The following is a 23343-nucleotide window of genomic DNA, read 5'->3' as shown; positions in this document are numbered from 1 at the left end:
TCTCAGCCCATCTGAAGCCACAGTCATATTTTATTGTCCAAAAATTTTGACCCTGAAGGCCTTATCTGAAATTTCCCAACATGTTGAGTTATAAATGGTCTCACCCTGGTATTTTCATGCTTACTACCTCAGTACCATTGCAGGGATAGAAGTGGGACTTCCCACACTCATCCTCAGTACTTCCCAGTATAGGCAGGTATACCTGCATAGATTATGGCGCCCATGTATCATGATGAAGCCCATAAAAACGATATCCTCTCTTAGGTTTAGAATGATTTATTTGGTGATCGATACTTCCCCTCCTCTCCCCATGACTCACCCGACCCTCAGCCCAGTTGACTCACCAGGTAAATAATCTATGATGGGAAAATGTTACTTTTGAAAAGAGAAACTCACTTGATCTTTAAAAGTTAGTACTAAACATACATTTACCGTGCAACCCACAATTGCAATCCTGGGCATGTATCACAGAGATATGAGATCTTCTTCACACAAAAACTCGTACATGATGGTTCCCAGCAGCTTTATTTGTAGTGAGCCCCAAACTGGAAACAATCAGAATGTCCCTCAGCAGATGAGTGGCTCTGCAAACTGTGGTACATCCATACCATGGAACACCATTCAGCAATAAAAAGGAAGGAACGATTGATACACCCAACAACTTGGATGGATCCCAAGGGCATTAAGCTGAATGAAAAAGCCAATCTGAAAAGATCACATACTGTATAATTCCATTTATCTAACATTCCTGAAATGACACAGTTATAAAGATGGAAAACAGATTGGTGGTTGCCAGGGATTAAAAATGGGGGCATGACTATAAAAGGGTGTAACAAGGGATATCTTTGTGGTGATGGAATAGTTTTATAATTTGATGACGGTAGTCGCTAATAAGGCTACACATGTGGTAAGTTGTCCTAACACTATACACACACACACTGTACCAGTGTCAGATTCCTGGTTTTGATAAGTAATTATGTGAGGTATAATTATGTGAGATGTAACCATTGGGAGGGAATGGGTGAAGGCTATACAGTATCTCTCTTACTACCTTTGCTGATCCTTGTGAATCTACGTTTAAAAATCAATACTGCGGGGGCTTCCCTGGTGGCGCAGTGGTTGAGAGTCCGCCTGCCGATGCAGGGGACACGGGTTCGTGCCCCGGTCCGAGAAGATGCCCCATGCCGCGGAGCGGCTGGGCCCGTGAGCCATGGCCGCTGAGCCTGCGCATCCGGAGCCTGTGCTCCGCAACGGGAGAGGCCACAACGGTGAGAGGCCCGCGTACCGCAAAAAACACAAAAAAATAAAATAAAATAAATACTGCCTTATAAAAATTGGTCCTCACAGCTTTTACTGCAGGAAGCCCAGTGTGCAGAGTGCAGCAATGGGGAGAGTTTCCTCTGAGGCCCCTCTAGAGCCCGCCGTGCTGTCGTGTCGATTTCCAGGGCTGCGGGGGTTGACTGTAAACCTCCTGCTCACTGGCCTCAGCTACCTGCCCAGGGAAAGCACAGAGAAATGTTTGAGGGTCAAAAAGAAGCACATTTGCCCTTAACTTTCATTCGACTCACTTGTTTTATAACTGCAGGATTTTTGCATTAAAAAATATTTTGTTGTTTTCTGTTTCATTGTCACTTCAAATTGGTGTTGCAAGTAGGTCAAATTCACACATCAAGTCTTCACTCTCCCCTCAGTTGTCACTTTTTCTCTGTCTACAAACATGCTGAGAATCTTCAACCCCCTCCTTACCCATCGCAGAACATCTGCATTCAGCCCTAGCATACCTAGAGTCTGACATTCTTGTCTTTCTTGAACCAAGAGGCATCTTAAAAGAGTCACCTGAGATCAACACTCCATTTCTACTATATCACTTTTTTTTACCCGGCGGCATGCTAAATGAGGACATTATCTCGCATAAAATATGATTTTTGAGGTTTACTTTGCCTGTGTGTAATTTCATTGAGGATAGCTGACCAATTTCAAATTAAAAATTATAAAAGAGAGCATTCTCTCTGATATACATAAAAAGCAAAGGAGATTTCTCTTTATTTCAATTGTACTCCAGATGGCAGGGACCAAGGCAACGGCAAGGGAAGCTGAATAGACGCTCACAAACTCATGTTCTAATGGCTACTTTTCCTGGTCTCAAGGTCGACAACGTCCACTCCTCAAGTGGACCTCAACGTCCACTCCTCAAGTGGTAGACCTCCCTGCCCCTCTTCGTTAGATTTATGTTTTTCTCCTATATGTAGCTTTCATCACCAGGAAGTGTTTATCAAATATCTAATTGTAAAAGATTTTTTCAAATATGTTCTACAACGGGAAAACTTAATCACAATATCCAAAGTATATCCCCAAAGTTATTAAAATTCCATATATTTCTAGACATGGAAACACATGTATGATATATTGTTCAACCAAAAAAAAATCAAATATAAAATGTATTTATAATAGGACCGAATGTTTTAAACTGTATAAGCACGTATTTGAACAATTTTTTTTTAAAAGGATCTGGAGTGATGAACCAAATCTTACCAGTGGTTCTTTCCGGATATTTGAAAATTTTATCTTATTCATTCTTTTCTGTATTTTCTGCATGGTTTCGTTTTGTTTACAATAGAAGGTAGTCGTTTTATATTTAGAGAAAATTAAAGGATTGTCATTTTATAGAAAAAATTCTCCTATGAGGATATGTTATACTTCTGAGGAATATTAGCTGCTAAGATTACTAACATTGTTCCATATAAGAATTTTTTAAAAATTACCATTGACATCTTTGTAACAAAATCCCAAATATCAGCTGTTTGGGTCATAATTCTTAACTTAGGGAATATTTATTAAATCCTATGAAGTACCCTGAAGCCTTCTTAAAGGTAACAATATAGCTCCCTCCATGTCTGTATAAAGGCCCCCTGTGAAATTACAGGACACCTTTTCCTGCTCTGTCCAAACAACCACGTGAAATGCCAAGAGCTTAAAATACATAATGTTCTTCTGCATTATTGGGAATTTCTTAATGCAATGAAAGATTTTGGCCTCAAAAAGATCTCTTCTTTTCCTGGCCCAAAATGTATTATTAGAGAGCTCAGGAAAGTCTTAAGAAAAGTAGATGTTGTGTGTTACCACCCCACCTTTCATTCAGTTTTTGGCAAGTATTTTCTGTTGTTTCTTTACAAGCTATTTTGAAAGATCTCTTTTTACTGTTGTAGATACAAACAATTGCAAGTGGTTTTGCAGGCTCGTTAGTTACCTGATAGCAGTATCTTGGGCATGTTTTGTGTTGGATCTTGGTTCCACTTAATCTGATGACGGTGATTAAAGTAAAGCGATCCTGAAGTAGGATTCGATTGAGGGCATCACAACTACCGCTGCCAAATGTTCGATGTCTTTCTTAACTGAATAATATAAGAATTTATCCATTTTTATTTTAAAATAAAACATAATTACTAATTTCAAAAATTAAATGAGCGATAGTTTTTTTAAAGTAATATTTTTCACTTTCCTAAAAAATATAAAATAATTTGTAGATGATATTAATTTTAACATAATTTTATTTGGAGTTGTATTAAATCTATGGGTTAATTTTGGGGTAAGTGACATCTTTATGACACAAAGTCATCTTATCCCCCTAAACATGTTATATCTTTCCATTTACTTAACTGTTTTTGTATTTTTCAGTAGAGTTTTATAACTTTTTCCATAAGATCTTGCACCCCTTTTGCTAGATTTATTCCTAGATATCTTATATTTTTGTTAGTATTAAGGCAATGTTTTGAAATTGGTTTTCTGCTGATGTGTTGGAATGCAATTGAATCTGGTGTATTGATTTGGCAACCTTGCCAAACTTTTATTAATTCCAACAAAATGTCTCTCATTTCTTTGTGCTTGCTATGAAAACAATCAAAAATGGATTTTATTTCTTCCTTTTTGATTCCTATACCTTTCATTTGTTTATTTTTTTTTCTGCCTTACTGCACGGACAAGGACCTCCAGTATTATGTTGAGCAGAAGTAGTGATAGCACACATTCTTGTCTTGTTCTTGATTTTAAGGGAATGGTTTTAACATTTCACCATGGAGTATTATACTTGGAGTTTTCCCCTCCCTCTTAGAGCTTGTTTGCCAAGAAGTGTTCTCATGAATTTTGGCTAAATTGTGTTGAATTCTTTTTCTGTATCTATAATGAGAGGATCATATGTGGGTTTTTTTTTTTAATCTTATAAAAGGGTGAGTTAAAAGAGATTTTCTTTGTTGACCCAACCTTCCATTTATGGAATATATACTCAGTCTTTGGCATGATGTAATCAATAGCAGTATTCGCTACTTATAGCAGAAATTATAAAAATATTATCTAACAGACTTTTTGTATCAGTGTATTTTTAAAGTATCTTCCTCCAGCCCCTTCTCCCACCCTTTCTGGCTTTGTTGGGTGATGTTTTTCCTAAGCACAGAAAAAACACTGGACAACTTAATGGTGTAGTTCATCTTCATGTGTCTATGAATATTAGATACATGTCGTAAAATTTGCTTAGTTATGTAAATATTCTTGAGCATATGAAATATCCTGTTCCTAAGGTGTTAACTAAATGCTTTTCTCTTGGCTAAAAATCCAAAATGTTAAAAAAAAAAATAGTTTCTTTTCGCAGTGTGTTTCTGGACTCGTATTTATGAATCCACTACAGCATAACGGAGTCACATTGGAAAGATATGACTCAGGGGGCCTCTAACTTCCTCCTTCCTCAGAACAGGGACTGTTTTATAGCTCAGTATTCTGAAGATTCTGACCAAAACCAGAACAAGAATCTGCAGATCAGTGAGCGTGGAGACTGAGTGAGTAAACCAGAAATCAGAGTGACCAAGTACTGAATCACAGGATTATACCAAGCAATGCCGCGGAAGGAATCGGCATATTTGCATGTAGTGACCTTTATAAGACACCCACACTTAAAAGAAAAATGACATTTTTAGTAGTTTCTCCCCTAAAAATTGTCACATATTAAAATTGAAAATATATCACCAGACAAGAACGGCAGCTGTCTTATGAAGTAGTGCACCATGAAATGAAAGATCTAGCTTTATCCTGTGAATCATTTTTTTTTAATTTGACTTTCTTTTATTACTGAAGAGAAGGATTTAGGAGGGGCCAGCATGGAGAGAAGGAGAAACAGCGATGTTCCTTCCGGCTGCTCCTCCAATCATTTCTTCTTCCTGGTAGTTTTTGGGTGATCTGTGTTACGCTAGGAGCAGGTATTGCCATAGTTTGTTCTCCCATTTTTATCTTTTCAACCGTGGGTTTTGGTGTTGTTAACTTGGGTCGTGTGCTACAAGGATGTTGGTCGTGGTGAGCCCTTCGTGGCTGCCCTTGCTCCAGCAGAAAGCAGTGTGTTCCACGTCTGTGCTGTACTTTGCGGGGAGACAGTGTAAGGAATGGGCTAAGATGGCGTTTGGCTTCTTACGCTTCCAAACCCTGTGACCTTCGACAGATCACATAAGCTGTACCACCTTGGTTCCCTTATCTGTGAAACATTGAGGAGTGGGGAGAATAATCCCAGGTGCCTGCTAGAGTCCTGGGATGTAAATAAGATCCTCAGTGCTCGGAGTGCTGGACACATTGTGTCTGGCATCAAGCAAGCCCTCAAATGCTAACTATTTTCACCATGGTTTCTGCCGTCCCACCAGCACCAATGTATCTGCTCCAGCTCCTAATACTGCTAATGTCCCTACCTCTATTTTTATCCAATGGGCCTTTTCTGGAATGAATCTCACCTCCGACAGCAGGGCACGGGTGGTGGGGTGGGGGATGAGGAGTGTAGATATAAGCAGTGCAAATCCTTCTGTGCCGCTTCGGAATGGCTTCTACCCTACAATTTGGGTCAGTCTTATGCTTTCAGTCGTTGCATTGAAATGTACTAACTTTTGCATTCCTTCCTTCTGATAGTTTGTGGCACCTAATCATCGGCCATAAAAATGCTTTCCCAGGTCCCACTTCCCTTCATCTGAACCTGCTGAGTTATGGAAAGTGTATTTTAGAGTGTTGCTTGCTCTGAGGTAGCACTGTTAATGTTCAGCCAATACATATGAAGCACCTACTGACGTGCCAGACCCGGCGTCACCCTCTGAAGTCTCAGCAGGGTGTACCTGCAGCTCCTCCTCTGGAAGAGCTCTCAGCCTGTCAGGGGAGACAGGGAGCAGATGAACACAGCCCAGAGGCGAAAGGACAGATTCTCAAAGATCATCAATGTTCAATTGAACAAGGTCTTCCTTTCTCAGATTCCCTCGTTCCCCGTAAGAAAACTCCAAGAGAACATTTCAATAGAAGATGCTTCTAAGATTTCTGATGGAACCATTTAAGAGGATTTGAAATGTACCAAATATAGACAGACGTAGGAAAGCTGACGTTTTCAGGTTTTAGAAAACAATAAATGTGGACATCATATGGGAAAAAATCCTTGGAGACTTTTTTATTACAGCATGTGACATGTAGGTTTCATGCTTAAGACTAGAATTTTCTAAGTTAAGAGAAGTTAAAAATGGGAAAAGAAGTGCGCATGAGTAATGAGATAAAGCTTCGAACATGTGGGTTTAATCCCTGGCCAAACCCCAGCGCAGGAGAGTGTTAACTATTCAGTGACCAGAAAAAGGAGGGTCTCTCATGATCCTCTTGTCCACTGACTATGTGCGGAGTTTTGAGAATAAGGCCACCCACCCTTATAGGGCCCCACGTGAGTCATGGTCATCCCATGCGTGGTGAAGATGGTAACTAACCTTCACTGTTGGCACCTGGCCTTGCCCGGGGTGGTGGCTCTCCTTTAACCACAAAGCAGCGCTCACAAAACGGGCAGACCAAGTGTTGGGCTACACACACGCTTTGTTCACATGTGGTTTTACTAGCAACATCTTTCTATATTTTCTGGCTTCTGTCTTTTAAGAACCTGGGAGATGCGGCAGCACCTGTTTGCCTTCCTGCGCGACTGTAAGGGGTTGGTTCCCGGTTGCAGTTGCCTCCCTGAAACAGAACAGACTCCCACCCCATTTTATCCCACACCTGCAGTTGCTTTGCTGATTTATATCACTTGCTTAATCCATGTAGGCATTTGGATTTTCTGCTCCTGGTCTAGAAAATTCCAGAGTAAAGGAGAATGGCCAGCGTTCCCAGGGTAGAAGCTCTCAGGACACTCAGAAATGGTAGGAGCAGCTTCTCCTTAGTGCTGCCCTGGCATGTCCTGCCTGATACTATTTGATGTAGGCAGGGGTCCCCAGGGGAGAGACGCAGAATCACTCGAGTGGTTAGGCCATCAAACTGTTGTTGGTCGGAGTGTGCGTGGAAAAGGCTGATGACTGCTGATTAGAAGAAGCCTTGAACGTTGCCCTTTCTGAATCCTCCCAGGCTTAGGTGGACCTACCACCTGCCCCCTCCACACACTAGCCCAGGAGCTTCATCCTTGGACTAGGCTTGAGGGAAAGGATATGGTGGGTTTCGAAGAATGAAGTGGATTTGCATTGATGGAGGAGATGGAGAGAACATTCCAGAAGGAGGGAATCACAAAGTGAAGGACTGGTGGCGGGAATGAGTGTGCCATGTAGAAGGAACACTTAGGAAACCAGATGGACAAAAGCAGAGGAAAAAAGTGAAAATAAAGTTGGTTAGTTGGCTCCTCAATATGTTCTTGAATGCTAGGCTGAAAACATGGCGGGCTTCATTCTAGAGAGCTAGTCGTTGTTCCTTTTAAACAGGGGAACGACCTGAAGAATGCAGACGACGAGAAAGGTTAATTTGCGGGCTGAGTACAGGGTAGGTTGAAATGATGAGAGATAAGAGAGAAGTCGGGGAGCCGTTGGAGGTGGTGGCTGAAGTCTTTCCCCTGGATTCTGGTCATGACAGGAGAATAAAGAGAAAGTGGTGAGTCAGAAACACCAAAAGCCAACTGACAAAACTCTTTTTTTTCCTTACACGAGCAGTATATGTTTACTATAGAAGCTATATAAATAATCAAAAGTTTAAAGTGAAACAGTTAATCTCAGTACCCAGATTACCCAGAGATATTCCCTCTTACTATTTTGGGGTATAGATTTCTGGACACCTTTTCTATGCATATGTTATATATATGTATATATCTTTAACAAAAATACTGGTTTCCAATCTGATTTTCTAGTTTAACGTATCTTGATCTTTGTTCCACATCAACAAATGTTTGTTTTCCATATTTTAATGACTACATAATTTTCTATTCATTATTTGCCATGATTTATTTTTGCCAGTCAGGTGAGGTCATTTCCATTTTTTTCTGCTAATGTAAACACTGTAATGAATATCTGTGTGCTTATCCTTGTTGAAGGTTCTGAGACATTTTGAAAGGATTGTCAGGACTTGAAGATGGATGCCTTCCTTGCTCGTTGTATCCAAAGATAACTCAGCATTTTGACTCTAAAGAATTTGGGGCATGATGATTATGTTACCGACATAAATGAGAAAATATGGAAAAAGGAAGAATTATAATTTTGAAGGAAGGCACTATAGATCAGTTTACAATTTTTTGCTGTAGGTAACTAAACTCTGTTAATAGTTGCTTGAAATGTTTTCTTCTCATGTAACAAGAGGTCTAGAGTTGGTGAACGCTGACATTTTGTTCAGCTGCTTCACAATATCATCAAGGACTCATGATGCTAAGATGGCTGCTGTTACTCCTGGCATCATAGCCACGTTCAAGTTAAGAAAGAAGGTGGAAGTAATAGCAGCTACCTCTATCCTTTTTACAAACAAGACAAGTTTATCCAGCAGCTTCTCCTCACCCCCTCACTTCTCATTGGCTAGACTGTGTCACATGCCCACCCCTAAATGCAAATGAGGCTGGTAAAGGAGAAAGAATTGTCCAGATTGACTTGCCCCGTTGCCCAAAGTCCAATCTGAGTTAGGGTTTTGCTGACAAGCCAAACATTGCTTATTAGATACCACCCACCTTTTGGGTGGTAAGCAATTCATGATGTCTTAGATACTATGCTTTGAAAAACTGAGTTACTGGGGCATTCAGGAGGTATTTCTCTGGGCCGCAAGGAACCCTGGTATCCAGGCCAAGGCTGCATAATAGAAGAGAAGATCAGAATGATCATTGCATAACCATAGAGGGAACCAAAGATGGTAAATCAGACACTTAAGACAACGTTTAACAACACATTATTTAGTTTGAAGGAGAAAACTATGAGACGTGGGAAGAACTAATATTTATTAATTTTATGTAGTTGTTTTCATTTCATCTTTCTAAGGGTAACTTAGTCATTCTCCAGATATTAACCAGTGTTGACCATGTGCTGAGCTAGGCACTGGTGTACGTACAATGGTGAGTAAAGCAAGCAAGCCCCTTCACTATTGAGCTTATAGCCTATTGAAGGAGGCAAAATAATACCCAGAGAAACAAATAATGTCAGGGAAAAATACGTGCAGTGAGGAAACATACAGCTGGACAAGGGGATGGAGAGTGATGGGGAGAGACGAGTCTCCAACATCACCAGGAAGCTGCTTCATCATCACCACTTTACTGCCAGGGACACTGAGGTAGGCAGGCTGGTATCCAAAGCCACAGGTGGTGTTCTTCAGAACCTGGCCTCTGATCCAGGTCGAGCCCTGGAGCACGTAATTGGGAAGTCATCCAGCTGGGACCTGGGGGACCACTTTGTGTCTGCATCTAAGAGGAGACCAAGCATCTCGTGTCAGACTCTGTATATGAGAAGAATTCAGCCCGGATGGCATCAAGCTCCTTTAAATTTGCCTGTGCACTACATCAGGGACCAGCCACCTGACTTCCTGGTCTCCACTGGGCACTGGTCGTGGAAACGCAGGGACTATATTCCATGCCATGAGCTGCCTGGACTCACCAGCACCAGGTGTATGGGTAGGATGGAGAGGTGGTCGAGGAGGGCTCGCAGGCTCTGGACTCCAGCGGCTTGGGTTTGAAGGCGTATTCTCTCACTCGTCGGTGTATAAACTTGGGCAAGTTAACCTCTGTGCGGCCAAGTGTCCTCACCTGCAAAGCAGGACTAATCCTAATTTCTGCCTTAGTGCCTAGTTGTGAAGAGCATCTGAGAAGATACAGGTAATGGGAGCATGGGAAGCACTTAATAAATGCTCACTCTGTGTATTGCTTCTTTTGGTGGCTTTTGGAGAATCTTTGCATCCTTTGATGTGTTTACATTGCAGAGCTAGCCTCAGAAAAACATAATTTTTTTTTCCATGCAGAAATCTCACATTCGCACATTGATAAACTGTGAGCAACCTGGTGGCACGATGAGGGATCGTGTTCCCTGATGGTACTTTCTGAAGCACAGCCTGCTCAAAATTTTACCTTCCGATTCGACATGTTTTGCAGACGGCACAATATGGAACCGGTCAGACTCCTAATTATGACAGTGGTCCAGAGCCAGGATCCAATCATCTAGTTGACAAAGAACTTGGTACAGAGGACGGTGACCAGCTGTTCCCCATCTCCAGTGAGCAGAGAGTAAGAGGAAATGGGTTTAAGCGGCGTGAAGGATTTGGGTTATTTATGGCAGAATTTCCTGACAGTGAAGGTTGCTGAACATTAGGGCTGGACTAGAGAGAGAGTTTGTAGAATTCCAGTCTGCGGAGATTTTGCAAACATACTCATTGGTGCGATTATTACATGGCTGCCTTCCAACTATGCTCTCTGTCTTGTCTCTCTCTCTCTTTCTACCCCTGTGGTGCTTGTAACCAAATGAACTTTCTCTGAAAGACGAGGCGGGAGGAGGCTGGTCTGCAGAGAAGGGAAGAGGGCTCCTGGTTAACCTGTCTTTGTCATTCTGGGTAAGGAGGCATGAACACCAACAGCCTTGGACTGAAAAAGCCCACCTGGGCCAGGTGAGATGCAAAGATGGTCAGGTTTAGGACTTGGATGAACATAGAGGACACAGGCTGGCCCTGAAGAAGGCAGCCCCTTAGGAGAATCAGCTGATTCTCATCACAGGGCTGGTGGGAGCTCACACAGTTGCCAGGCTTTGATTCCCGAAAGGAGTATGAATTTTAGGGAGTTTAAAAATTCTGACTTTTTTTTAACATCTTCATTGGAGTATAATTGCTTTACAGTGGTGTGTTAGTTTCTGCTGTGTAACAAAGTGAATCAGCTATATGTATACATATATCCCCATATCCCCTCCCTCTTGCATCTCCCTCCCTCCCACCCTCCCTAGCCCACCCCTCTAGGTGGAGACAAAGCACCGAGCTGATCTCCCTGTGCTATGCGGCTCCTTCCCGCTAGCTATCTGTTTTACATTTGGTAGTGTGTATATGTCCATGCTACTCTCTCAGTTCATCCCAGCTTACTACCCTTCCCCCTCCCCATGTCCTCAAGCCCATTCTCTATGTCTGTGATAACTAACTTTTAAAAAGCCGGTTACATGTGGGCCAAAGTGAGTGTACCTCTGTGGGTCGTAATTCAAAGTGCAGGGCGCTCTTCTGTGACTTCGGCTCTGTCAGTAAGGAGAAGACTGAGCATCTCTCCAAGTTCAAACATGGACTTGAGGCAGAATTCCTCTCTTGAAGTGAGAACCTCTGTATTCATGGGTTGAACCGTAAGAAATTCCTGTTTCGTAGATCAAAAATTATCAAATATTGTCAGTTTCATATGCTCCAATCTGAAGTAATCATTCACCACTCAAGAAAAACAATATTAAATGTAAACCGTGTTCTCTCCTGTAGCATCAAAAATTGCCACCTTGGGATGCCCCTCATGGTCCAGTGGTAAAGAATCCGCCTTCCAACACAGGGGACGTGGGTTCGATCCCTGGTCGGGGAACTAAGATCCCACATGCCGCGGGGCAACTAAGCCTGCACGCCATAACTATTGAGCTCATGTGCTGCAAACTACAGAGCTCACACACCCTGGAACCCACGTGCCACAACTAGAGAGAGAACCCATGCGCCACAACTAGGGAGAAGCCCAAGCAGACCGCGTGCCATAATGAAAAAGATCCCGCATGACTCACCAAAATCCCCTGTGCAGCAACTAAGACCTGACGCAGCTAAAAAATAAATAAATGAATAAGGAAAATAACTATTAAGAAAAACAAAACTTTGCTGTGCAAAGTGAATCATTAAAGAAAAAAAATTGCTGCCTCCTCTCAGTCATCCTTCTTTTCTCTTTCTGTCTTCCATGTAGTTATAGGCTGCCATTTTCTACAAATATCATTAGTTTGAAATCAACCAGGCATAGCTGAGGATAAAACAGTTGTTATTTGTAGACAGATGGACAGATTCCCAAAGTAGGAAGAGTTCCATTTCAGCCAAGGTCCATAATGCTTCTGGTGGCAATCAGATTGCTTACTGATGCTTCCGTTCTCTTAAACCAAAGGTGTAGTGGGGGAGTCGTGGCTGGCAGACCGCCTCGTAGGACCCAGAAGAGGAGGTTCTACCTCTGATGCCACGTCCCTTGCTGCCTGCAGTCTGACTCCTGGGAAGCTAGAGGGTGAGGCGGTCAAGCCTTGGTCCTGTCAGAGGAGAAAGACACGAGAAGAACCTTGCTTTCTGCTCTGGCCTCCCAGTGTGTCCTAGAACTCAAACTCCGATGGCAGGATTTCCCCAGTCAGTTCTGAGAGCTCTCTGGATAAACAGGGGGACACATTTTTTTTTTGTTTTAACCATTTAAGGTTTACTCTCTATTGATGTAAGTTCCCAACCTTTTTGCATATTTTCTTCGTAACATGTATCATGCGTTTTGACCAAATTGCATAATGTATTCTCGTTCTCTTAATTAATTGGAGTTCCACCCCTGCCCCAATTTCTTCACTTTTAGTAAAAAGTAGCAAATGAATAAAAACCGTACTCAAGAGAGGGAGGAAAAAAAAGCTGGAATCAGAGACTTAACAAAACTCCCCACTGAAACAATATTCCAGAAGCTATTTTCAGAATACCTATGAAATCAATCATCTGGGGGCTGTTTTGAAGGACGAAACCACATAAAATGATTCATGTATTTTCTTCATGTGGCTTTAAAAAAAGTATAATCTATTCCTCACTCTGTTGATGGTGAACAGTTTGAAAGTCATATTACTGTTTAGGAAACACACGTGACCATGCATGACACCATCCAGCGGCCTCTTTATCTAGTCTAATAAGTGTGTAAAAACTTATTTTGATGTGTCCGAAGAGCCTAAACCCTCTGCGTTATCTGTGGCTGGCTCGAAAATTGCAGGACAGTCATCTGAGGGCTGAGCCCTGGGCTGTCCTCTGAAGCACAGCCACCCCAAAGGCTTCCTTCTCTTATCAAAAGGGGAAGAATCCAGTGCTGCTTTGCTTTCCATTGACTGCTCTCTCAGCAGCTTTGTGCCTCAGGTTTTAGACTGATGGCATTGCAAAAGCACTAAAAGAAGGAAAAGAATAACATACACTGATTTTAAAAAATGTTCTCGTGTTCACCGAGCAGGGATGCATGGAGACATACTGCCCAGTGGTGGTTATCTAGTGCCTGATGGGGTACAACAGTCCTCATTATCACCATCATCAACAACCTACATTCGCTCAGCACTCTTTTTTTTTTTTTGCGGTACGCGGGCCTCTCACTGTTGTGGCCTCTCCCGTTGCGGAGCACAGGCTCCGGACGCGCAGACTCAGCGGCCATGGCTCACGGGCCCAGCCGCTCCGCGTCCTGTGGGATCTTCCCGGACGGGGACACGAACCTGCATCCCTTGCATCGGCAGGCGGACTCTCAACCACTGCGCCACCAGGGAAGCCCTCGCTCAGCACTCTTGATGTGCCAGGCACTGTTCTAAATGCATTTAATTTTCACCACTCTGTAAGGCAGACGTTTTTTTTTTTTCTGTAGTTGAGGAAATAGGTATAGAGCCAGTACCACACAGCTAGAGGACAACAGAGCTAGGATTGAAACCCAAGTTCTGAACCATCGTTCTGTCTTGCCCCTTTTGATGAGGGTGCCAGAGGCCATTTGGTTATATCCCAAAGAGCGCATGCATTTCGTGATCATTTTCTTTTAACACTACCGCTTGATTTTCCTCTAGAACCAGGAGGCCCCTCTGGAACCTCCAGAAATCAGACCTATTGTACTTCATGTCTTCTTTTTGCCAATGCAAATCAGGAAATTTTCTCTGTAACCTGCCAATAGTCTAAAGATAAAGAGAGAAGAACAGAGCGATTTTTATCTAACAGAGATAAGGGAAGATACGCCCCAGGAAACCCTGGATGGATACTGTTTACACGTTTCTATTGGGGTTAGACTCTGGAGAAAAGGTGCCGAGGTGAAATGGGCTGCAGCTCTCTGCCCAGACGGAAACCTTGATGCTAGGAGAACTTGGGAGAGGAAGGAGGGGAGCTCAGGGCTGCTATTTTGTGGTCAACTTCGAAGTAGCCTGTTAGGAAGGTCCTCACGATCCGTGCTTCAGAATAGATTTCTCCTTGGTGTGAACCACAGAGGATTCACGGTGTAGTGGGGGATCCACAGCGCGTGTGGATTTGTTCCTGGTTAGTTGAACCTCTTAGACTGGACAGGGAGACTTTTTGCTTGAGTAGTTAGAAACTCAGGCAAGTCTGAGCCTCAGTTACCTCCTCTGAAAGTGAGGTAATTGCACAAAGCAGTGGAGCTTTTAACAAAGAGACCAATGTGAGCCTCCCTCCAGACCTAGTAAATCAGATCGTAAGAGTGGAGTCCAGACGGGTATTTTGCACAGCTCCCTGGGTAGTCCTTATGAGCTGCTGGGTGGTTCTAAGGTCCCTTCCGTCCAGAGTGTGTGTTGATGGCAGCTCACTCTTTGTCCCTCTGTCTGTTTATTCAACAAGTGTCTATTGGATGCTTGCTGTGTCGTGGGCAGAACACGGTCACTGTGCTGGATGCCAGGGATTCTACAGGAAGGCAGTGGTCGAGCTTCCTGCCTTCAAGGAGCTTGCAGTCCACTGCAGACAGTCAAACAGGTCCAAGAAACTCTCAAGTGGGGTACAAGACGTGCAGAAGATAGCACAGGGTCGTGCAGCACAGCCACAGAGAAGGTGGCCAGAGAAGGCATCTCCGGGCGGCAGGGGGTGGGGGGACTGAGGGCTGGCATCTCAGACGTGAGAAGGAGCCAGCCAGGCAGAGAGATATGCTCAGTAAACAGGGTGGAACCTGCTCCACACACTGGAGGAACAGGCAGTAAACGAAGGCCGGGGCGGCTGGTGCGTGAAAAGGAGGTGGGCGGAGATGTAGTAAACAGGAGCAGCAGTCAGATCTCAGGGCCTTGACTGTGGTCAGGCATTTGGACGTGATTCCAAGTGCAACAAGGAGCCATTGTATGGAGCAGGTTGTTCACTCTTCTTGTTTTTAGACGTAAATTGATTCTCTTGGATTCATATTTGAATAAGTTCGTTTTGTCTGCTCTGTGATACTTGGCAAGGTGGATTTACGAAATTATTACTTGATATTTGATCATTTAGGCTTGTGCTTTCTCACGCTTTTAAAATGTACAGTTCAGGGCTTCCCTGGTGGCGCAGTGGTTGAGGGTCCGCCTGCTGAGGCAGGGGACACAGGTTTGTGCCCCGGTCTGGGAAAATCCCACATGCCGCCGGAGCGGCTGCGCCCGTGAGCCATGGCCGCTGAGCCTGCGCGTCCGGAGCCTGTGCTCCGCAATGGGAGAGGCCACGACAGTGAGAGGCCCGCGTACCGCAAAACAACAACAACAACAACAAAAAAAAAATGTACAGTTCAGTGTTTTGGTTTTAATATAAATTATTTATTTAGTTTTGGCTGTGTTGGGTCTTCATTGCTGCACGTGGGCTCTCTCTAGCTGCAGCGCACAGGGGCTACTCTTCCTTGCGATGCACAGGCTTCTCATTGCAGTGGCTTCTCTTGTTGCTGAACACGGGCTCTAGGTGCGCGGGCTTCAGTAGTTGTGGTGCGTGGGCTCAGTAGTTGTGGCGCTCGGGCTTAGTTGCTCCACGGCATGTGGGATCTTCCCGGACCAGGGCTCGAACCTGTGTCCCCTGCATTGGCAGGCGGATTCTTAACCACTGGGCCACCAGGGAAGTCCCGAGTTCAGTGTTTTTCAGTATATTCACAAAGGCATTAAGCTGTTTAGATTGTACATCAGTACTATCTACTTTTAGGATTTAAGAATAAATTGCTTTAAGTTACAAACATGTGGCTATATAAGAAATAATAGTCGCAAGAACAGAGTGAGTAAAGGAAGGCTTGGTGAGACTACAGAGAAAACACAGAAGCACTCCCAATTCAGCACATCCAATAGAACTTTCTACAAAGATGGGAAGGTTCTGTATCTGCGCTTTGTCCAAATTGGGAGCCATTAAGTCACATGTGGCCGTTGAGCGCTTGAAATGTGACTAGTACAACTGAGTAACTGGAATTTTTATCTAATTACATTTACATTTAAATAGCCACATATGGCTACCATATTGGCCAGTGCAGTTGTATGGCAACTTACAAATTCACAGTCTTATCTGAGATCATTCTCCCCATCTCCCCTACCACTCCAGCTTCCAAAATGATTGAAATTTTGAAGCATATGCTATACAAATTGTTGTATTTAAACTTAATCCTCACTACAAAGAAAAAGCTGCAGCCTTCCCACAAGGAATACAGATGACGGATGGGGGGCGGGGGAAATGACATAAGGGAGGGAGGAGCCTGTTCTGGAAATATATCTGGGCAGGAGTCAACTTGGTTGGCAGCAGGCATGGGTGACATCTGTGCGATCACAGGAGGGCAAAGGAAAGTCATGAGTTTGGCCTCGGCTTCACGGCTCACAGGGAATAAAAATAATTCCAAAAGCAGAGTATTTCGAGAGTACGCGAGACTAAGATTTCTTCTGCTCAGATTGTGGGTCGCATGAGACACAGGAACAAATCACCCCTTCTAGGAATGTCGCCAAACTATCAGTTAAGAAGAATCGAAGAGCCATGAAAGATTCTTTAAACTCTTACAGTTCAGCTCACTAAATTGCTCCCCTCCCTAAAGTTCCGTTTAAGTTGTTTCTGTTATTTAAAAAAAAGGTCTTCAGTAGCTTGCATTTTTTTCTCAAGGATTCGCTTTTCCATCCTTTAGAAGAAGAAAAGTAGCCCAAGAGGACCTTTCAGCTTTATTAATGTTGTAAAATATTCAGTGTCTTTTTTCATTGTTCTTTACATCCTGTTTTCCTTTTTTTTTTTAATTATCATGTTTTGCAAATATGAGGCATACATGAAGATGCTTTTTGTCCAAAAACTTCCAATAGTCTTAGAGCAAAAATAAATCTTTGGCATTTATTGTGTATGAAGTTAAAGATGGGCTGGCCTTTAATGAATAATTAATATTTACCTATAAAATATGACATGCTCAGGAGAAAACCAAAAATATGCACTGACTGCTTGACAAACTTAGAAGAGAAAGTAATCGACCTCTACCACGGTAGGGTTTTAGGGCAAGTGCACAAGTGGAGACAGAGATTCCATAGGTCAGAGTATTTTGAAGATATTTATCAAGCTACCAAAGCATTACATATGATACATTTTGCCCTCCTACCTTGACATATCAATCTTCATGTGACCTGGAAAGCTAGGTTCGTAGTTAGAATTCTCAGTCCCCCAGAGTTCCACGCTGGCATGCGGCAAAGTCAGGGAGCCAGCCTGTCATCTGCGCAGGGCTGTATAATGGACTCCCCAGGTGCCCAGGCTCCTTCCTCACCAAGCAGCCAGCCCTCGGGTCTGGGGAAGTGCACACTGGTGTCTTGTCTACACTAGGAAACACAGCCCTGGGGGAGAGACCTGCACAGGCCCCACATGCAAGCTTGGGCATTTGGGCAGGGAATGCTGGGGTACCAGGTGCCTAGAGAAAGATCTAGAAGACTGGGCATTTCCCCTTGCTTTAGGAGGAAGGACACAGCTGGAGAAGGATCAGAGTGAGGCGTCTAAGTCACAAAGTCCAGGGCACAGAGCCTGTGGCCTGGGTCTGAGGGCAGCGTGGAATCTTTTATGTTTTAAGAGCCAGTGACCATTTCAGTGCCTCTCTGTTGGAAGAAACTCTGTTCCCTAAGATGCCCCTTAAATCTCACCACCTTAGGACCACAGGACGGTCTCTTATTGGAGGTGCCCTTCAAGATCTGGTTCTACAGGCGGTCTCTTTTGCAGTCGGGAACAGAAATTTTCAGTTTGGTGTTTTTGAGGCTCTTGAGGGCTTTTATTTCTATTTTTAAGCTTTCTTGAGATATAATTCACAAACCATGCAATTCACCTATTTAAATGGTTTTCAGTATTTTCAGAGCTGTGCAGCCATCGCCGTAATCAATTTGAGAACATTTTCATCCTAAAAAGAAGCCTGTACCCACTAGCAGTCCCCCGCCTCCATCACCCCCGCTTCCTCCCCTCCTCCACTCCAACCCTGGGCAATCGCCAATCTGCTTTCTGTTTGGATTTGCCTACTCTGTACTGAGTGACTTTGCACTTTTCAAGTAGTTTCCCCTTTCATGTGTCCATAGGCCCAGAGACAATAGTCAAATCTTAGTTACATCCAACCGTTTTATTTTTCTCATGAGATGTGGATTAGTGCTTCTTAAACTTTAGTGTGCATGCGAATCACCTGGGGAATCTGGTTAAAATTCTCAGTGATTCCCCAGGTCTGGGGTGGGCTTGAGATTCTGAATTCCTAACAAGTGATGCCTATGCTTTGGGTCTGGGGACCACACTTCAAAGGATAAGGGCATGGAAGATGCTGAAGTCATTATTTTAACCGGAGTAGCCTCCATTTCACACAACGTGTCAACAACTTGTGATTTCAACTGGCTTTAGGATGGCAGGTTTCCATCCCAACGTAGAAAGTGGGGGGAAGGAAACATGTGCATGGGGAGGGGGAGGAGGGCAGCAGGCAGGGCTTTGCACACATGGACCTCTGTCTACCATTCTGAAATGAGGGCTGTGAGGACCCCAAACGTCCTTTCTCTCTCCTCTTTTCTTCCAACCCGTGCTCCCCCTGCTTCATCAGCATCCTCGTGGAAGCAGAGACACCCCATCGTTTAACTCGGTCTGGTTCCTTATCAGCGCTGCAAACCCGTGTTCTCTGACCATCTCTGATGCGTCAGGGTCATCCGTTCTGGTCACACAGTGCTTTCCGGAAACTGTGTTCTGTGAAAAGAAATGAGAACCACATTTCCCACACTTTGGTATTTTCAGTGAGTTCTGTGTCCTTAGGTATCGGAGCCGCGGTCCCCCGTTTGCGGGGGAGGCATCCGAAGCATGCGTCACTCGGTGACAGAACTGAGCTGAAGCTCAGAGCCCAAAGGTTTGCTCAGGGTGGGTCTCTGCACAGCCTGTGGCATTCAGTCGCCTTCCGTGGAGAAACTCGCTTTCTCTGGGTTTCATTAAATTGTTTTTGTTCCTGTGGTTTCTTGCTAAATAACTGTATCATCAGATCCCAGATGGCAGAGCCGAGGCCAAAAACAGAAACCAAGCTCTCTTCATCTCCCATGATGGCCCACAGAGGCTCTGGGAGCATCGGCTCTTATTGCAGATGTGAAACGGAGCACATCCTTGCAGGCTCATCCTGGGCTGCGGGACTGTGGGAGGCAGAGGCAGGTCGTGCGTGAGACCCTCTGGGAGCGCAGCTTGAGAAGTGGTTTCTGTGACCTCTACTCAGATACATTTCAATCTGCAAAACTGGGAAATCACAGAGAAAGGACAAGAATGTGAGCACAGAGCTGGCGGTTCAGAGCACGCCTCTTATCAGGTCACTTCCCGGCTCAAACACGCTCAGCGGCTCCGCGTTACCCACACGATAAACCCAACCTCCTTATTACTGCCTACAGGACTCCTCTCTCCAGCTCTGGTCACCCCTTCTAGCCTTGCTACCTACAATCCTCCCTATAAATACCTTATGCTCTAGCTATCCTGGCCCCGGTTCTCTTCCAGGAACACTGTGCCTTGCTGCTTCCATACCTCCCCTCATGCTGTTCCCTTCAGCTGGAATGCCCCTCTTCCCTTTCTCTTTCTGTCACAGTTCCAGCCTCCTACCAGGACAGCTTGCTTTCCTCCTGCTTCTTCTCTTTGGTTTTTAAATCTTCTCACCTTCTTTCCCTCCTCTGTGCTCTGCTATAACTAGATACTTCAGACACTTGCTTATTATCTGTACTTTTATTTTTTTTAAAAATATTTATTTATTTGTTTGTTTTGGCTGCACTGGATCAGTTGCAGCACGCGGGATCTTTTAGTTGCAGCACGTGGACTCTTAGTTGTGGCATGCGAGATCTTTAGTTGCGGCAGGCACGAGGGATCTAGTTCCCAGACCAGGGATCGAACCTGGGCCCCCTGCATTGGGAACGCGGAGTATTACCCACTGGACTACCAGGGACGTCCCATTGTTTATACTTTTTATCAAAACCATGCAAATATGACTACTATTCATTGAGCTCATACTGTGTGTCTGGCGTGTTTTGATGTGGTCTACGTAAGTGCCTTCATTACATCTTCCAAGAGTCTCTGCAAGGGAGGTGATGTTACACCCACTGCACAGGTGATAAATTCAAACTTCCCCAGAGCTGCCCAGCAGTATGTCATTAAGGCTGGAGCCGACACCCAGATCCTTGTCTCGTTCCACTGATATCTATTTATCTCACCCAAATCTTGTCAGAACTGAAGAGGGAGGCCTCTGGCTCATGTACAAAGCCCTAGACTTCCAAGCCCACGGAGGACCTGGTTTTACCTGTTGAGAGATGGATTATGGCACAGTGTCTCTGCCTCAGCACAATGACTGTCGCAGGTCATGCCCATCTCCAGGTCATCCTTTATTTCTTTAGCAGTGTGCTTTGAGCTGTGGCCCTCAGGCAGCCTTAAACTGTATCCCTGTTGCTTTTGCAAAATCTGGCAAAGAAACTTGAGGTCCCTGGGAAACAAAACAAGCAAACAGCAGTAAGACCAAAAAAATGCAAACAGGTGGTCGCAGGGAATGCTGTTGGTGTGGATGGTTATTTGGCCAGGTTGAGGAATGAGCAAGGTGAGACAGCGTCCATGGAACGGTACCTCCAGGGGCTCCAACGGAAGTGGGCAGGGAGCTCCTGTAAAGAGGTTCTTGGGTGGTGAGATTCCTGGTCACCTGACTTACGGACGTGTTTGTGGTCTTGGTCTGCCCTGGGATCTGCCATGAGAATGTGTGAGTGAGAAGGGGAAGCACAGTAAACGTGGAACAAAAAAGTGAAACAGTCAAGCTTGACCAAAATCATGATTTAAAAGAGTATTTAAGGACCTAGGGAAATGCTCACAATACAATAAATAATACTTAAAATTTTAAGATTCAGTGGAATCTCAATTTTGTGAAAATGCAAGCCACCACATTTAGGCACAGGAGAGGAGAGAGACCAGTCGGAGATGCTCAAAGGGGCTAAGTCTGAGGGTTGGGATAGTGGGTAATTTTTACTTTGTCTTTATATGGTTTCTGAACTCCCACATGTTCTGGAATGAAATGTGTTCATCAGAAAAATAAGTGGTAATCAGATAATCAGGAAGAAAACAAATGATATAAAAACCCCCAAACCTTTAACTCAAAAAATTAAAAGTGAAAACAAAACAAAACAAAACAAAAACATTCACAGGACACAAGGAAATCAGTGTGCCGGAGACAGGCTGGGTGGGAAGGACCATTGTTCTGACCCAGCATAGCTTTCTTCTTAATGTTCTTTTATGTGTGTACACAAAATTTCAAAGCTTTTCCTAAGTTTATTTTTGTGACCAGTGGCTTTAAACTTGCTAAGAGATAGCCTTTCAGAGGGAACTACGGTTTGAAAATGTGACGGAAATTGATGGAACCTCCCAAGAATTTTTGGTGTCGACAAGGCTTAGAAGTGTGGATGAGTGAGACCCTCTCAGCAGAATGTCCTCCCCCTCTGATACCCATCACCCTGATACCCATCACCCCGTAAGGACAGTGCCCCAGGGAGGGGCAGGGAGGGATCAAGGAAGGAAAATCTTTCCAAAGTATCTTTACCATCTTGGATTCCTTGAGAGCTCTGAAAAATGGAGGCTGGATTTAAGAACTGGGGATGGGGTAGCACAAAGATAGCTTTCTGCTTCCTCTTTCTTCTCCGTGTACACAGACATCTACTAACATGGTAGCCCTGGGTAAAGAAAACTCCAGACTAAACATTCTGTGCCCGTTTAGCCCAGATAAACAAGAAGTATGGAAGCAGGAAAGCCTTTGGATAAAATCTTTGACTTCAGTGGCAAACTAGTCAGACTTCAGTTTTGGCTTTGATTTAAATGTTTTTTATTTTTTTTTAAAATTTCTTTATTTATTTTTGGCCGTGTTGGGTCTTTGTTGCTGCGCTTGGGCTTTCTCTAGTTGCGGTGAGTGGGGGCTACTCTTTGTTGTGGTGCGCGGGCTTCTCATTGCGGTGGCTTCTCTTGTTGCGGAGCACGGGCTCTAGACACGTGGGCTCAGTAGTTGTGGCTCACGGGCTCTAGAGCGCAGGCTCAGTAATTGTGGTGCATGGGCTTAGTTACTCCGCGGCATGTGGGATCTTCTGGGACCAGGGCTCGAACCCGTGTCCCCTGCATTGGCAGGCAGATTCTTAACCACTGCGCCACCAGGGAAGCCCTAAATGTTTGTTTTTAAATCTTTGTCGGTAAAAGATCACCAAGGAGAAAACCTACATGTACTTGAATAACTTTCTTACATTTTGGTGGTGCCTTTTAAAAATAAAATTTTTTTTGATTGAGGTATAACTGACATATAACATATTAATTTCAGGTGTACAACATAGTGATCTGATATTTGTATATATTGCAAAATGATCACATAAGGCTAGTTAACATCCATCACCATACATAGTTACAGAAAATTTTTTCTTGTGTTGAAAACTTTTACAATTTACTCTTGGCAAACTTTCAAATATGCAATTATGGTATTATTAACTATAGTCACCATGCTGTACATTACATCCCCGTGACTTATTTATTTTATAACTAGAATTTTATACCTTTTGACCCCCTTTACCCATTTTTTGGTGGTGTCTTTTAAATCTTTAGCAAATGTTTTTTGAAGGGAATTAGGAATGGGTGAGTTCATGCTGCCAGTTTATAGCAGAACTGAGTCAACCCTTCCAAGTTCTGAATTCTGAGTATGTGCATTGGGGCAGGGGGTGGAATTCCTGGATTAAAACTAATGAACCCAAGTTTATAAGACTCCTTCTTGAACATCCTATAGCTCTTCCAAATGTCATTTTGATAAGTTAATATAAATGAATCAGAAACATCTGCACCAAAAATCCCACTGAACACACAAGGGCTTAACAATTAAATGGAAGAATGTTTGGCACAATGTGGTTCAGGTTTTAGCGGATCCAAATATTTTGAAAAACAGTTAAGTTCTTAAGACATTTT

At 43.8% G+C, this 23343-nt stretch overlaps 1 protein-coding gene across 2 annotated transcripts in view; it reads left to right on the top strand.

Moving 5' to 3' along the window:
- The window catches only part of SGPP2 (sphingosine-1-phosphate phosphatase 2), a 118325-nt gene that overhangs the window by 12643 nt on the left and 82339 nt on the right, over nucleotides 1-23343 (top strand). The window contains exon 1 of one of the 2 annotated variants that reach the window (XM_060151996.1): nucleotides 10316-10489. The exons of the other annotated variant lie outside the window; for it this stretch is intronic. The gene's annotated coding sequence lies outside the window, so the exon portion shown is untranslated. Of the gene's footprint in view, nucleotides 1-10315; nucleotides 10490-23343 lie in introns of those variants that run through there. 2 annotated transcript variants of the gene reach the window in all.

The sequence above is a fragment of the Lagenorhynchus albirostris genome, chromosome 6, assembly GCF_949774975.1.
Source record: "Lagenorhynchus albirostris chromosome 6, mLagAlb1.1, whole genome shotgun sequence".
NCBI classification, from domain to species: domain Eukaryota; kingdom Metazoa; phylum Chordata; class Mammalia; order Artiodactyla; family Delphinidae; genus Lagenorhynchus; species Lagenorhynchus albirostris.
Note: the sequence above shows the minus strand (reverse complement) of the source record. Positions and strands in the feature narration are given on the sequence as shown.